Source organism: Micrasema longulum, unplaced genomic scaffold, assembly GCF_059751315.1.
Source record: "Micrasema longulum isolate JH-2025_06_02 unplaced genomic scaffold, ASM5975131v1 h1tg002474l, whole genome shotgun sequence".
In the NCBI taxonomy this organism is placed as follows: Eukaryota; Metazoa; Arthropoda; class Insecta; order Trichoptera; family Brachycentridae; genus Micrasema; species Micrasema longulum.
The window spans coordinates 40,260-56,730 of record NW_028279618.1 but is presented as its reverse complement, the minus strand read 5'-3'; positions in this window follow the sequence as shown (position 1 = coordinate 56,730).

The window sequence follows — 16,471 nt, the reverse complement described above, 5'->3', positions numbered from 1 at the left end:
TCGGCAAGTATAAAATAAATTATTCATTTAGTATTTTAAAGAAGCGGTTAAACGAAGAATCTACACGAAATTAGACGCTTGACAATGATATAAATACGCGAGAATGTCAGTAATGTCTGGTTTGTAACAATAATCCAAAGAGTATTGCAATACATTTTCAGAACATTTCACAAAATTCTGACACAGAAAAAGTATAACATTTTAATAATATACAAATTAATAACGTTACTACGAACTTAAATATTTCTACATAAATATCTAGATTTTAAATGATCATATTTTTGTGCTTAATTAGTATTGTTATTTTACTTTAGTAATTATACACAGTTTTATTTTAATCTATGGTTTATGCACAGTTTTATCTTGATAATTTTTGACACATAAAGGTAAAATGGTCAGTCTTATGCTTCGGGTGCCGGTTCAGTAATATAAAATATTTTATTGAAAAAACATATTTTAAAATCTTTCATTCGAGAACCCGAGATTTTTTGAATGGTAGGAAAACGCGCTGACCGTTTAACCATGAGGCGTATTAATGTTTTTCTTCTTGTTCTTCTTAGTGTAGGTGATGTAGTTTGTTTTTTAAGATGGTTTAGCATCTTGCAAGGTCAATTTCAGCTGTCGTTCCATTTCCTGTCGATTGGTGGTCTGCTCGGGAAGTGTCTACCTCGGGGTTGGCTGAGAAGTGCAATTTGAGGAAGTCTGGATGGCTCCATTCTCCTCATATTTGCATACCAATGTCTTCTCCGTTGCCTCCTCCCCCCTAACGACATCTTTGATCGTGCATATTTTTATTATCTTTGAGTTCTTTACTCTGTCTCAAAGACTCTTTGGAGACGAAAGTTTATAATATAAGCATAACAACTAAAATCCATCCAGGGAATAACTTATGACTGGTTTCATCACATTTGCGACATTTTCAATACTAATAGGTATCTTTATTATCAAACGAAATAAATTTACACAAAAGCAATAAGGATGAAGTTAAAATGTTATTGCATTAATTTATTTAGATTATTTTTATCTAAAGAACCTATTTCAAAATTGTATTGTAATTTATTTCTGTAATAAAATATAAATAACTTCCACCACGACTTTTTCCTAACAGACCATTGAAAATATATTTTTTTTAAATTTTAGCTTCTATACCTACAAAATTTTTTTTTTTATTCTTTTGTGTGTGGGTATGTACATTCCTACACATGTATTATATTTATGCTTGTTCATAATATGTGGTATAAATGTAATGGTTATAATACCGATATTTGTGTTTTTTTTAATTGACATGACTTGATTTTAATTGTAGGAACTTATTCGCAATATAAAAAAAAACAATACAAAAGACGCTGAATCTTATTTGAAGAACACGTTTTTCTTAGATCAATCAATACTTTAAGTTACAATGTTATTTTTTATCGAGTGATTGAAATACAACCTCAGTATGAAATCCAAAAAAAAAAAATAAAAAAACATTTTTAATTAAGGAACGTTTTTTCAAAACACGATATTCACCCTACATGGCCTTATGGATTGTTTTTTTTATTTATTTAGAGCCAGTATTGAGAAGCATCGATTATTTGAATGAAAAAAACTCACCAAAATATGCTTAAAACTTACTTTGAAAAGTATCTAAGTCTTGCACAATAAAATACCGAGTTTAGAAAAAACGGTTTTTAATCGCGAATATTTATTTATTTATTTTATTTTTTTCTTTACAAATTTCAATACTAGGTGACACTCCATTAATTTCTTTTAAATCAATAAAGCCTACTGGAAGAATACGATGCATGTTAAAAATAAAACACTAGTGCTAATATAATTAGAATTTTTTTTTTGCAGTAAAAATGAGAAAATTCCAATAAAGAAAATTTGTGCTATTTATTTTTAAAAATAGGGTATTTAAATCTGTTAGTTTTAACCATAATTTCAACAGAAAAATAAAATAAATATATTGTATTATCCTTATAAAATGCATCAAACAGTTTTCTTCTTCTTATCCACATCCGCTCCTAAGTAAAGCTTGTGGACATCACCAATTGCCTCCAGGAGACCCTATCGCCAGCCAGCTCTTTTGCCTCCTTCCACGTCAGTCCATCGCCCCTTAGTTTCACCGAATAAATTCGAAAGATCGTCATTGACGGCCTTTCAAGATGACGTGAGCCTGCAGGTTAAAAAATGAGGCAACTTGGATTAAGGTTCTCTCGAGGCATGCGCAGCACGTGTCCAAGCCAGGCCTATCGCCACATCCTCAAGACGCTCGTTATAGGATGCTGCTGCGTTCGTTTTCGGACTTTAATGTTGGTTATAAAATTCAACCACCTTATACCTAATATTCTTTTCAAGCACTTATCATCAAAACAGTTACGGAACTATGAAAAATTCATGTCTGCGGGGTCTGGAATTTACAATACGGAATTTCAAGTAAACTGTTCAATGTTTGCCTAGATCTATTAAAATATTATATTTTGCTAATTTCAAGAATTGATGTTGGGTTCTTATGAAATATAAATGAAAATAATCAGCTCACATTAAGATAATTTCCAGGCTAATTGTAAGGTGTATTTTTTTTTAAAGATCGTTCACTTGATTTTACGCGAATCACAAAAAACCCTTTCCTGAAAAGTTACGTTTCAAGCGCATGTCGAGGTGTGAAAAAACGGTCCATAATTTTTAACTCATGCATTTTTTATTTCACTTTGAGTATTTTAAGCTCATGAAGAAGGCGGCTTAGGTGCCAAAGGAAATTAAATTACTTATTTTATTCATAGTTTCTCTAAGGCAATAAGCCGCCTGCGTATTTTGAACAATGGGTGTAAATTAAAAACTGACAGACAGTTTTAATAACCCAGTTATTGCTAGATTTAATAAATGGGCTTGGTTAAAATATAATATATCTTGCAGTCATAAGTTAAGTATTGTTCACGGCCGTTAGCATTGATAGGCTCTTATTTTCTAACCTTTTTTTATAAAACAACATAATTTATTTATTAAACACATTACACAAAAAATCGTCATTATATTACCATAAACATATGATTTTTTCTGTCCGCCTTTTTTGTGGTCCTGATTTTAATTTCTGCCATAGTGGGCATGAAATATGATTTGGATGTTTTTTTGAACTGCCATATATCATTGTTTTTGTACTAGCACCTTAAGCGTAAGACTGACACTTTTACCTTAATGTAACAGATGATAGAAGTAAGCAGCATTTTTTTCACTAATGTAGTGCTCTATGCATCAATGGGTGTAGAAAAGGAGATAATATTAGGGCCTCAATTACAATAGAAATGGGAAGTTAACTAATTGCCAATAAATTAAAATTTTATATTCGAAAATAACAGCGTTAACATAGACTTTCACATTCAAATATACAGGACCAACCTGCCAAAAGTTATGCTTATTGAAAGGACTATCTCTATTTTGAACAATATTACTTTGGACTTTTCAACGTCTCTGAGGGAGTTTTTCTTTACAAGATTCTCTTAACATATTATTCTCAAGATATCTGTATACCTTCGTTTTAATTTTATATTAACCTAATTTTACTAACAATTTATTTTTGTTATTTCTTTATAAATATATAAATATATATCTATTTATATATATATATATACATAGTTGGATAATTTATAAAGCGCCATTTTTGTGAAAATCATTTCAAGGGATGAATGAATTAAGATACCATATTTGTAATGAATATATATTTATGAAAAAAAAAATGATATTGAAAAATTGAAAATCTTCTTTCATGCCACTTGGACATACTTCGGGCTGTGGGCTGTTGGGAAACAGTGGCGTCGGGTAGAACGTTGTGTTGAAGATGGCAGCGGAAGAACAATAGTCAACAGTGGCACATTAAGCCTCAGTTATCAAGAGGGTTTACTGTCTCGGGGTCAGGTGGAAACCGGCCGTTAAAAACAAACCATACAACAAATCTCCTGGTCCGACGTGTAAAATAGAAGTGCTGACCTGTAAATGGGACATACAGTGAGAAGGAAGGAGAAGATGATATAATGATGAACATATTTTGTAACCTTTTAAAAGGATAGGCGGTGGCTAAAAGTTTTGATAAATATATTCTTGAATATTTTTTTGTTGACACTCTTTCGTAAATGCCTCAATACCGTGGAAAAAAGTTAACAGAACAAAATTTCATGTGTAAGCTTACCTTTTCCATTTTGAAAAATTAGTACGCCTAAAGACAGCAGGTATAACTGGGTAATTTAAGGGTTTTTGTATTGACATAGCTCCCATAAGAAAATTGTTAAAAAAACAACAAAACAATAGGGACTCAGTAGTGGTAAATATCCATAGTGCGTAAAAAAAACTACTGCCATAATCCATGGAGAAAATACGAGAATACGTTTGTATTATGAAAATTTAAATAATTTTTCCTCTAAATTCTTCAAGTGCAACATTAAAAAAATGAATTACTTGTAATGCACATTATGAAAAAAACTCTAATATTCTAAAAATATATAGAGGCTACTGACAGAATGCACTAAGTCAAGAGTCTGTATTTATATGCAATATTTTAAATATAGGTGCACGATGTTGATTTCAAATTTTATGCTTTGCCTAGAATAAAAATTTCACTTTCAAAGCTATCAAAATAAAAAAAGATTATGGTAGAAATAATTTCGTTAAAAATATAAAAAAGCTTTAAATGCGATTATCTCGGAACTTGTTATCATCACTTAATGCATTCTGTCAGTGAAGCCGCGATATGTACAACTTATTAAATTATTATATTACATTATCATTATCATTTTATTTATTTATTTATTCATACAAATACATCCATTTTACAAAAAAAAAAAAAAAACGTATCCCAAACTTAATGAGGCCAAGAGCCCTGTTTTGAGTTAGGATACAACATAATGGAAAGTGGAAGCATGTACATGATTAAATAATGGCAACAATAAAAATAAAATATTATGACATAAACATACATATATTTCAAAGGGTACCTGGACAACAAGCTTTGGAGTTTACAAATTGATGCAATATCTTGCTGCAGTCTCCTGCCATGGTCTCTTTCCTTAGACAAAATATCGACTTGTACACTCTATCTAAAATGGCGTTCGTTTTAAAGAACTTAATATGTTCATTCGGGACATTGAACACTCTTGGGGCCAGAAAAGAGAAATTCCTCTGAGAAAACGCCTTACTTGTTTTTGGAATCGAATAATCAAAATTATAGGAAAACCTCGTACGAGCAATTATAACGCAACATGTTCGTATGCAAGTTTTAATGCAGATTTATTTTGTGTATAATGTTTTATCCGTTTTTACAAATCACCGATTTATGTACAAAAATACGATTGTAGTTAAATATAGTAATTAAGTTAATTTCCAAAGCAATTAATAAGTCGTGCTACCAGAGGACCTTCATTTTGGTACTAGTATGATGGTTGAATTGTGATAAGTTCATTATTAAGGAAAATCGAATCAGTGCATTAAAGCAATATTTCACGTTGTGTAGTATCATGTATCGTTTTTTGCACACGGTGATACCTATCTGGTATCCTGCACATTATTGCTAACGCCATATAATTGGATCATAGTCTGTGCTATTTGGAAACTGTTGACCTTCCTTAAGACTACTTTATCGGTCACGATATACTTTTGTTAATATATTATCCCGTAAAAACCCTTCACAGTGCCTTTGAAATAAAATTTTAGCATAGAATTTGAATTAGGTGCTTAAATAAATTGTGTTTTTTTTATTATTTAAAATTAAGCACCTCAAGTAAAACAAGATGGCAAAGGTAAGATATAAGTCATTCAAAATAAAATATAGAAGTCTAGGCATCTACAGTAAGTTCCGAATGTAGTTAAAGTAACTCCTGGGAATGTAATTTATTTGCATTATACTTTGTATTACATTATTTATAAATAAGAAAAATAAAAAATAAAAATTGGGTGTAAGGAATATAGTTTTTTTAAATTCATAAATTCAAGGATAATTTATTTGTTTAGGAAGCACATACCTGTAATGGGTTAAGTATTGTATTTTAATCGGAGTCTCTGATATGTATGCTGAATGACCCGACCGTTTTGTTCAATTTTTAATTTGAGTAAAATACCAGTAAATCTATTGAACAATGAAAAAATTAAAGCTATGCGGATATTGGACAAGCATGTGTTTGGGGAATTAACCGAACTAACCTGTTTAAATTTTTAAAACATATACTAGGGTTCAATATCAAGTGGGTAAGACGATTTATCGGTTCAAAATGCAAATAAAAACTTTAATAATTATAAAATACGCAAGGTCTAAGATGTTTTAAATTTAAAAAAACCATCAATAAATGTGAACATTGGTAGTAAATAAAAAACAAAATTTTCAATGATGGACATTATTTGAGTACGCTCACAAATAAATGGAAAAAAATGTTTTCACTTTAAGTATTAGAAAGAACAAGAATGAAAATTCACAAGTCTTAACGAGTATGGGTTTATATAATTGGCTGTAATGTTTTTACACTTAGAGAATTCGCAAGCAGGGTGAGTCTTAGCTTTACCGAGGAGATGAGATTAAGTCTTGATTTTTATAAATTGATCCCTCTTGAAACAAAAAAATGAATTGATTTCTTATTCATGTTGGATATGTTACTACGCATTTCAGTTATTAAATTATTTTCATTCACATTTTTTTTTTAAAGTAGAAGTATCGTTATTTTATTTATGGGTACATAAACTTTATCTTTACTAAATGCATAGATTTAGTACAACTCAATTTTGCTTGAATTAAAAAGTAATTGAAATATTTATCTTAAATAAGTTTTAGTTCCGCGCAACTATAACTAGTAGATAGTTTGTAGCATAGTTTTCATTGAAATAACATGAATTCAGGTAGTTTCTGACTTTATAGAAACCACCAGTAATTAAGTTTGTATTGTAAATCAGCGTCACGCGTTTTCCAACTGTCAATAAATTGATCGTGTCCGAAATGAGTTCTTGTACTAAGTTGGTACGTATTTTAGGTACAAGTTGGTACATATTTCGTCGGTTCGTGACCAGACAAAAACCCAAATCAATTAATCACAATTCCTCAGGGTGCTAATGTTTCGGTTTGGATTGTTTTGTTTAATGGGCTTATTTTGATGTATGTTCGCCAGTTTGACACTTTGTTTGCGTTTTTCCAAGTGTCGAACCAGGATATACAAAAATATACCTACAAATCATTATACTTAGCGCGTTTTATGTCCGTTTTTTACTGCTCGATATTTTTCCGTCGACTGGTCTGATATTTTTAGAGGTTATCAATTATTATAGCACATAATTGGCGGAACACAACTGGGCGTATCCTTAAAATTAGTGTGTGAAATTGACATTACGTTACTTATTATTAAATTGTCTTTCATTGATATCTAAAGTAAGCCTGGCAATTAGTTTTGAAGTGTTTAAACCCCCAGGGTAAAATTAAACATGCTTAATTTCATTTCAATTGAATATAATAATGGCCATAAATCATGATATTACTCCCACACATGTCATTCTCTGAATTTAAATATAAAATTCTTTTTGCTTTTAAAGAAAAAGGAAAATCTTGTCAAATTCAAAAAGAACATAGATATAATTGCTTAACTTAATGTGAATTCAATAGGTGTATAGAATCAGTTTATTTTTAGTCAATCTGACTCGTTATCAGAAGGATCTATATAAATAGGTCGATGCCTCGTGCGGGAAATCATTTTATACAGTTTAATAAATTGAAATTTGCTTTGTTTATTACAAAATAAAGCGAATTATTTTTATTGTAGTAAAAAGTTAATCTAAAAAATAATATAGAATTTTCCGTAAAAATCCATCTATTATGCAATCATAAATATTTATTTACAATACTTGAAATATTTCCATTTTTTTTATAGCAAAACAAAACATGTAGGTAGTTGCAGTATATTGACTTTTCTAGACTGCGTTTTATGTTGTTTTTTTAAAACATTTCATACCTGTTTTTTTGCATACGTCACGCCCCTGGCAGATGAAAAATTGACACGTTGCCAACTGCAATAAGTTATATTTAGCAAAATATTCCATTGCTTTTTACAATTTAAAGAAAAGAGACGGAGAATCACGATACAATTGAAAACATTCGTGTGAGAAAGAGATATTCATATTTTTGAAACTAAATATCAGTGGATTTTAAATATTGTTTAATTTATTTATTTACAAATTTATATTTCAAAGAAAGAAAAGACAAGTAAAATCTATACTTGCTACGAAACATATACATAAAGTAAACACAATATATTCTCAATTTAGACGAAACTTTGGGTTATTTTTAAAAATAGATATTGTTAACGAAAAGGCGGACTGTAAATGAAAGACGAATTTCATTTAGTTTTGTGAATAGGGAAATATTTGAGAAAGGATAGGAATATATATAGTAATATGTAAATATAGTATGAATAATAGGAATATGGCGGCCTCCGTGGTGTAGTGGTCAAGACACTTGACTCACACACAAAAGGTTCCGGGTTCGATTCCCGGTGAGAACACTAAAATTAAAATGTGTATTTTCTCAAGCCTAGGTGTTCTGTGGTGTAATTCACCACTGTAATTGGGCCTCCTGGCCTGTTGTGGGCGGCCTCCGTGGTGTAGTGGTCAAGACGCTTGACTCACAGACGGAAGGTTCCGGGTTCGATTCCCGGTGAGAACACAAAAATTAAATGTGATTTTTCTCAAGCCTGGGTGTTTTTTGGTGTAATTCACCACTGTAATTGGGCCTCCTGGCCTGTTGTGGTGCAAAAAAAAATAATAATAAAAAAAATAAAAAAAAATAAATATGGAATGGATACCTACCTTTAATGTTATCTGAATGTTCTTCAATTTCTGGTACTGTATGACAAAATTAACTATAAAATATAACAATGTTTTCCTCGACGCGCGACGATTCCAACTACTTTTTATCCGATTTTATGTCAAGTCAAAAATGTTGTATTGTTTTTGTTCTATATTTGAATCTTTTAATTTTGAATATCTTCTATCTTGATGTAAGTAAGTACCAAAGGATGGGTCAAAGGAAGGATGGGAACAAAAGGTAATCGGCCAGGAATAGTATCGATAAATGCTGTTATTTACTTACAGATATTTTATTTTCACCATTCAGTAAACATAACGGACAATAGAAGTTACAAGTCTAAAATAGAATGACAAAAAGTGCGATTCCAAGCTTGAAAAAGATAAGGAAGGACTGATGCGTATCAAAAGTCACAAAGATGATCCCGGACATCACTAAAGTCATTTTAATTTTTCATATGGATGTGGAAACATGGACAATAAGAGCAAAAGAACGCAAAGTTGTAGATGCCTTTGGGATGTGGTGCTAGAGGAGAGCGCTAAGAATACCCTGGACAGCCAGACGCACCAACGCCTCCATCATTTAGGAACTGAAGTGGACGGACAGACTTTTGATCATATTCTTAAGACAGGTTCTCCGTTTTGTTGATCACCTCGTAAGGAGAGATGAAGATTGCCTGGAGAAGCTTGTTGTGTTTGGCAGACATAGAGGACGAGGGAGGTCTCCCATGCGCTGGTAGGGCCAGATTAATAATATAACTTCAACAGACACTCGTTTGTGTCAACTCACAGAAAATAAGGGTACTGAGACAATTAGAGGACTGCATTTTTGAGAAAACGACATGGTGTTTACGATCCTCAGTAATGAGCGACTGAATAAGAAGAGAAACCTACATCATGAGTGAAAAGAAATGATTCATTTTAATTATTTGATCACCATGTGATCTAAGTATTGTTAAAGTCAATTGCGAGAAGTAGGAGAAAAACCAGTTTATATGATATGTAGGTACAATCAGGTATATCAAGTATTTTTTATTTTCAAATGAAAAAATACAATGCTTTACTGTTATTTTTTTCGAGCGACGTGGGATAAATTTTTTAGAAATGTTTAAAATATCTATATTTTGATTAACCCAAAAACGGGACTTTTCGAGCACAATAGGACAAACGGCACATATTACGTTTTCACATTATACTGGTATTCAATGTTTATTAGAAGCGAACACGGCGGGCATGACGTGTGACGTCAAAGTGATGTAGCGCCAACTGAAAACCGTTTCGTATGAGCTCTTTTTTAAACCTGAAAACTATAAATGAACTTGTTTTTTATACGCTGATAGTTATATGATTAGAATCGTAAAAATCTGCGGTAAATATTTAATATAATTTCATCATTACTCGCGATTTGTGAAAATATCCTATTGTACATGCGTTGTTTGATATAATGCATTTAAATTGTTTGTTTCTCACAGATTTCTTATCGAACATTGCGTATGTAGTGTGCTATTAGACTTTTCGTTCAATTTATTGCAGTTTAGTTTTGCCCTTTTACTAAAATGTATGTAAAACTATAGAGTAGCTTCTCAACGACGGTTTTATAGCAAATATTTCAAAAGGCATTATCTATTGTTATAAGATTGATAATGATTGCCGAGTATGTTGCCATTTGAAACTAAATCTTATGTTCCTTCGCTTGGCCTTCTACGGGTAATTTGCCCCAATTAATAAATTTGCTCACGAATTATGCGTTTGTTGCATTAAACAATACATTGCTGCTACCTTAAGAATGATTGAGGTGTTTTCTTTTTTTAATTTATTGATAAATTTGAATATCATGTTTGGGTCCTTGGTTTGATTCCTGGCAGGATGGAAGTGAAATGTTGATTTTTATAATGTTTTACACATGATTTTTATCTCAAAAAGATTCTTTTTCTAGTAAAATTTTCAAAAAAACACATATTGTTTTTATCTATCTGTTTGTAAAATAGAATTAGAGCCCTGGACTTTGATTTGATGGCTGTTCTCTAGTAAAATTCCTAATAAAGGTAATCAAATGCATACGAGGCGTCTTGTATTGTAGTGGTTGGCTAGTTTGTCTGCTACGCTTTAGATTGTAGATTTGATTTTTGGCAGAGTGAATTTAAAATATTGGGAAATGGCTACACTGCAATATTTCATTGTTTTTCATCTGCAGTTACCTGAAAAATTATCATCCTACCTCTCATGTCACAAAAAAGATCTAGATACAATGCCATAATTAGAGTACCAATGTACCACAAAGTGTAAATCAGGATATAATGATGATGATCATTATTTAGTTATCAAAAACTTTAGTGAATATTTGCTGAAAAAAACGTTTTATTTTAGATCCATTTTTTTAGCAATTGCGAATATCCATGTAATATATTATTATAATTTCCTTATTTGAACTACAAACCAGCTTTTGTGACTTTCCAGTTTATTTTTGTTCTTTAAATATCCATATTCAGTGATTTAAACAGATTATATACGTACACTAACCATTGATATACGAAAACGATGATGAAAAGCATTGTTTTCCGGAAAATCTCCGAGCCAAATCTAATTTTCTTTGTTCGCATACCTTTTCTGCCCATTATAGTAGTGAAGGACTTTGAATAATTGCGGTTATGAAAATAGATGTAATTTCCTATGATGCCGACAGTCATTAGTGTTGAGTAAATTACTAGCATGGGGAGGGTTGGCTCACCCCCGCATTCTCTATTACAGTAACTCTAGCAACTTTTACTAAAGCATCCCCCTAATGGTTCCTTGGTGCTTGGTCGAGGAATATATCCTGCTGTATTCATAACAGTTAAGGAAATTCACGGATGACACTTATTCATAAGTATCACTTAGTGCGGGTTTCATTAGTAAAATGACCGGTCTCGCTAAATGAAAATATTTTAACAAACGTAAACACATTATGAGTTTATTGTTTTTTGTCCACAATTTCAGAAATACAACTTGAATTGTTAGAATATATTCCACGCATAAAAATACACTGTTTTAATGATTATCAAAACTTTAAATATGCCTATCTTCAAGTATTTGTTGAATTTCGTCACGCCATTACTTTCTACGTCTTTTTCATTTTCTGCATCCATCAATATTCCCGTCGTAACTTTTTTGTCGTTTTTTTGCCTCTTACTCATTCTTTATTTCTAAACTAACAAAATACCTTCTTAATTTTGCTGATAATACTAATATCGGTCTTATATACTGCACGAATCTCGGAATTTAAGATCGTATCATACAAAGATCTGTTGGCTTATGTATAAGTCACTGCACAACTCGGCTCTGGAATATCTAAGGGAACTATGCATTCCAGATGAACTAGCTGACAGGCGTCTCACGCTTAGATCAGCTACGTCTACGGCGTGAGGAAAAGTTATTATACCTCTACGCAAACAGCGCACTAAATTTGGTGAACGCGCATTTGCGGTCGCAGGCCCTATGGCATGGAATGCTCTCCCAGCAGAGGTGCGAGGCTGTGAAAGTGAAGTGATGTTTCGGAAAAAAACTTAAAACCCACTTGTTCTCTAAATCATTTGAATAAATCCGTAGCACGTGACAACAAAATAAATTATTTTAATTAAATTACAAATTTAAAAGCTTCAATTAAATTAACTTAACAATAGAATCACCATGTAAAGCGCCCTTAAGGTATTTTATTACGAAAATGGCGCTATATAAGTTATCCATAATAAATAAATAAATAATAAAAAAACAAAAGATTTATCACGCATTTGCATGAGATATACGCGGAGAGGATACGCGGTCCAATTTTTCTTCATGCAAACGTATTCTAGTATTTTCTCCCCTGATTATGGCACTAGTGCTATGATTTAGACAGATATCTACAATTTGCGTATCTTTATAGTTTTTTTAAAAAACAAATTGGCTTTTATAAAGTTGCTATGACCTTTCAAAAACCCTTAAAAGCGCCTAGTTTTATCTGCCATTTTCGGACGTAAAGCATACAAATATGATCACTGTTTTTGAAAACAGCAAAACGTGCAAACACAAGAAAATTCTTTCTGATATCTCAAAAAAAAACCGGTTTGATTTTGGTGTGCGGAAAACGGGACTTTTAGACCTTAATTTTATTGATTTTAGCTTGGCCTATACAGTACTTCGTGCAGTTATTTTTTCCGCATAATATTCGGATAGGCATCTGCAACAGAGCGACAGATAAAGTATATTCAAATTCCTTTTCGTCAAATTGGTCTGCCAGCGCATATCGCCATTAATATAAAATATTTAGAAACGGGGATTTATTACAAGTAATCCAGAGTTACTTTAATCTGAAACATAAACCGATTATTTGCTTTTATGTACCTAATAAATAATTTTGAAAACTCCACGATAAAATTAATGGGCGATAGAGGTACTAAAGACAAAGCTGCAATTTAAATACGAAGTTCGAAGTATTTTTTTGTAATATTTTTATGCAAATTGTTTTTTTTTAAATGATCTTTTCATGTATAATAAAAATAAGGTCAATTTCTCAAAACGGACATAAAAGTAAGACTATTATGTCGTTTTGTTTTATGTAGATACATAATTGTACATTAGATGCATATTATTTTTAAAATCTAAAGGTAAACAGCAGTCCATGAAGGTAACCTATATACCGAAAAGTTAAACTGTAATTTAAATGATTTATTTCCCGTGAATCAAATCAATACCAACGAAATAGAACCTTGAATTTCAGAAGCATAAAAATTTAATATTCTAAAAATATAAATTATTTTTGTCTCGACCAAAATAACCGGTAATTCCAAACTAAATAACTGTGGTCTATTAACTATTGAAGTGTGATTGCTATATTTAAGATTGAATAATACATATAATTTTATACTTACGAACGTTATTTTGTCAGTCATGGTGCCAAATAAAATCGCACATAATTGTAATAAATATATCTTTTTTGTTCTTCTTGTAGACACACTGTCGTCATTTTTACCTTTCAACCTTTATAAAAGTAGAACAAATGTTAATTTGTGTTATATCATTGCGATCATACTATTTTAAATTGCGATTTTGCTCTTTGATCCCAAATTAGTAATTATTATGAAAACTCAATTGTTACTTATTTCATCAAGATTATTTTTAAACTGTATCACCAAAAATAAACATTTTAACTTATATTAGGAAGTATGAGTGTATAAACACTAACCGACTTTTTAATGTCCACCAGTTTCGAGACGTAACCGTTTCTTCGTCAGGAGAGTTAACTATATTAACATGTTCATACTAAAATATACTGTCACTTTCACTATCACAATAGTATACGAAAGGAGACAAAGGAGTCAATTTGTGGTTATATACTAATATTTATTAACATTGATTGAAAAGTTTAACGACAAGGTAATTATTTAAAATGCAGATGAATTTTATTTTATTCAATAAATAATATTAGACCTAAAGAATGTAACTATTTTTTCCTAATACGTCATTAAGGAAATTTATCATTGATTATTTCTTTCCCAGTAATGCGTAGCTAGTACACATAGCATCTAACAAAGTTAATATCTCCATAAATATAATAGACTAGAGGACCCGACAGACGTTGTCTTGCCCAAACGTTGGCTTGCCTGCTATTACCTTGGAAGAATACTTTTTATTGATAAATACGTACGTAGGTACTTTATTTAAATTTATTTCAACAGAGAGGGAAAACATTTTTGACCCGTTGATGATTGAATTTCATAGCTTAAAATTATTAACAATATTTTGAGTTTGTCCAAATTTTTGTAGACAAGGACTGGATTCAACTCCCTGGGGAGCTGTTTATATGAACATATTACAACAGAGATAAAGAACATTTAAGAGAAGGTAATGTAGAAATCTAGGCATCTACAGGCATAAATAAAGGTTTCAGCTCTTTAACGTCACAAACATCAACAGATGAAATAATTGAAGGAATACAAGTGTTCAAGTATGGGCAGAATGGTAAATGTTACACAATGTGCAAAATGGCCACTTAAACCAGCCATTGACAGGTCATAAGCCATGTAGATGCCTAGACTTATATATTACCTTCTCTTAAATGTTCTTCATCTCTGTTGTAATATGTTTAAATTATCAATATTCAAATATTGAATGCTGAATTCCAAAACCTAAAATAAATATTTTTTCAAATATGGCATTCTTTTTGCAAACATCAAACTTCGGTCTTCTCACCAACAGAGGGGCGTACTTATGTAGGAATACAATTTTTAAAAATGTATTGAATTTAATATTATTTTAATAGTACCAAAAATTCAGTAAAAAAAATAAATGGGTTAGAAATTATAAGGAATTCGAAGAAAGAATCTGATTGAGATCCACAAAAAACAAATGTTGTTTGTAAATATTCGAAAACAATTTTTTTTCATACACAATAAAAACAACATCTTTCCATTTTTTTGTAAATGTATTCTCCTCAAATGCAACCCTGGGAGATCGATGAATAAGACGTTTATGCTCCTTACTTCTATTTTACATATTAGATTGAAGATTTTAATATCTATGAACACGCACAGCGCAAAGATCTATATTTCTCTGAAAACCGCACGTAAATTGGTTAAGCCGTTTAGGAGGAGTTCAGTGACATTACACGTAAAGAGGAATTATATATATAAAGATGATGGGTTGAGATTTCCAGTATTCTTTCGTTATACATTTACGTATCGATAAAAATGTTTTTTTTTTATTTAATAAATAATACTTATTGGGAACATAAAAAGGGTTTTATCAAAAATCGGAGATATCACCAATACAATAGAAAGTTTACCAATGTGTCGCATGATGCGTTCGTAGTAATAGAGTAATACTAATAAACAATTGTCTCGCACACTCTTTACGTCTCACTCTCGATAATACGGGTATGTTTGGGAGTGAGAAAGACAATTTTTATGCGTCACACGCGCAAACAGCAAAGTTTCTTGTACTTTTCTCAGACGCCCGTTTGCTGCGTTCTTTTGCGCGCATTGAGAGCATGGATGATTTTTTAAAAAAGTTTTTAGCAACTAGATTTAAAATATCATCACTTTTGACGTCAACTATAAACAATTGAAGGAATTGCCGATGAATATTATACCTTAACGATTTAAAATCTCTCATTTTTTGCATGTGTAGTGACTACACAGCACCGTAACGCGCGAATGTTTGTAGGGCAGTAAAATAAAGGTTAAAAATGATTTAACAAAGTAAATTTTTAACATTTTAAATTTAATTTGTATACCTTGTTGACCATAAAATAGTTAAACAGTAGAGAATATACTTCAACAGACTTTTAAAATTGTCATAATATATTAATCACCAATAAGCGTTAAATTATTAAATTTGCTACAAATTAGTCGTTATCTGATTTTTGATAAATGTTTTTTTTTGTAAAATGTTTAAAAAAAGAAAATAAACTATTATCATTTACAGAAATTAACTCATTTCTACAAATTTCATTTTTCCAAACATATCAGATTATTATATTTCTAGGTCCTGGTTACGATTCCTGGCAGGGTGGACGCGAAATATTGGTTTAAAGGGTGGTTCTCCACTACAATACCAGGCCTGCTTTGTAATAAAAATAATCTTGAATTAAATTGAACGACCAATACAATGTAACGTGGGAAATTGTGATAAAGATGCAGATTATTCA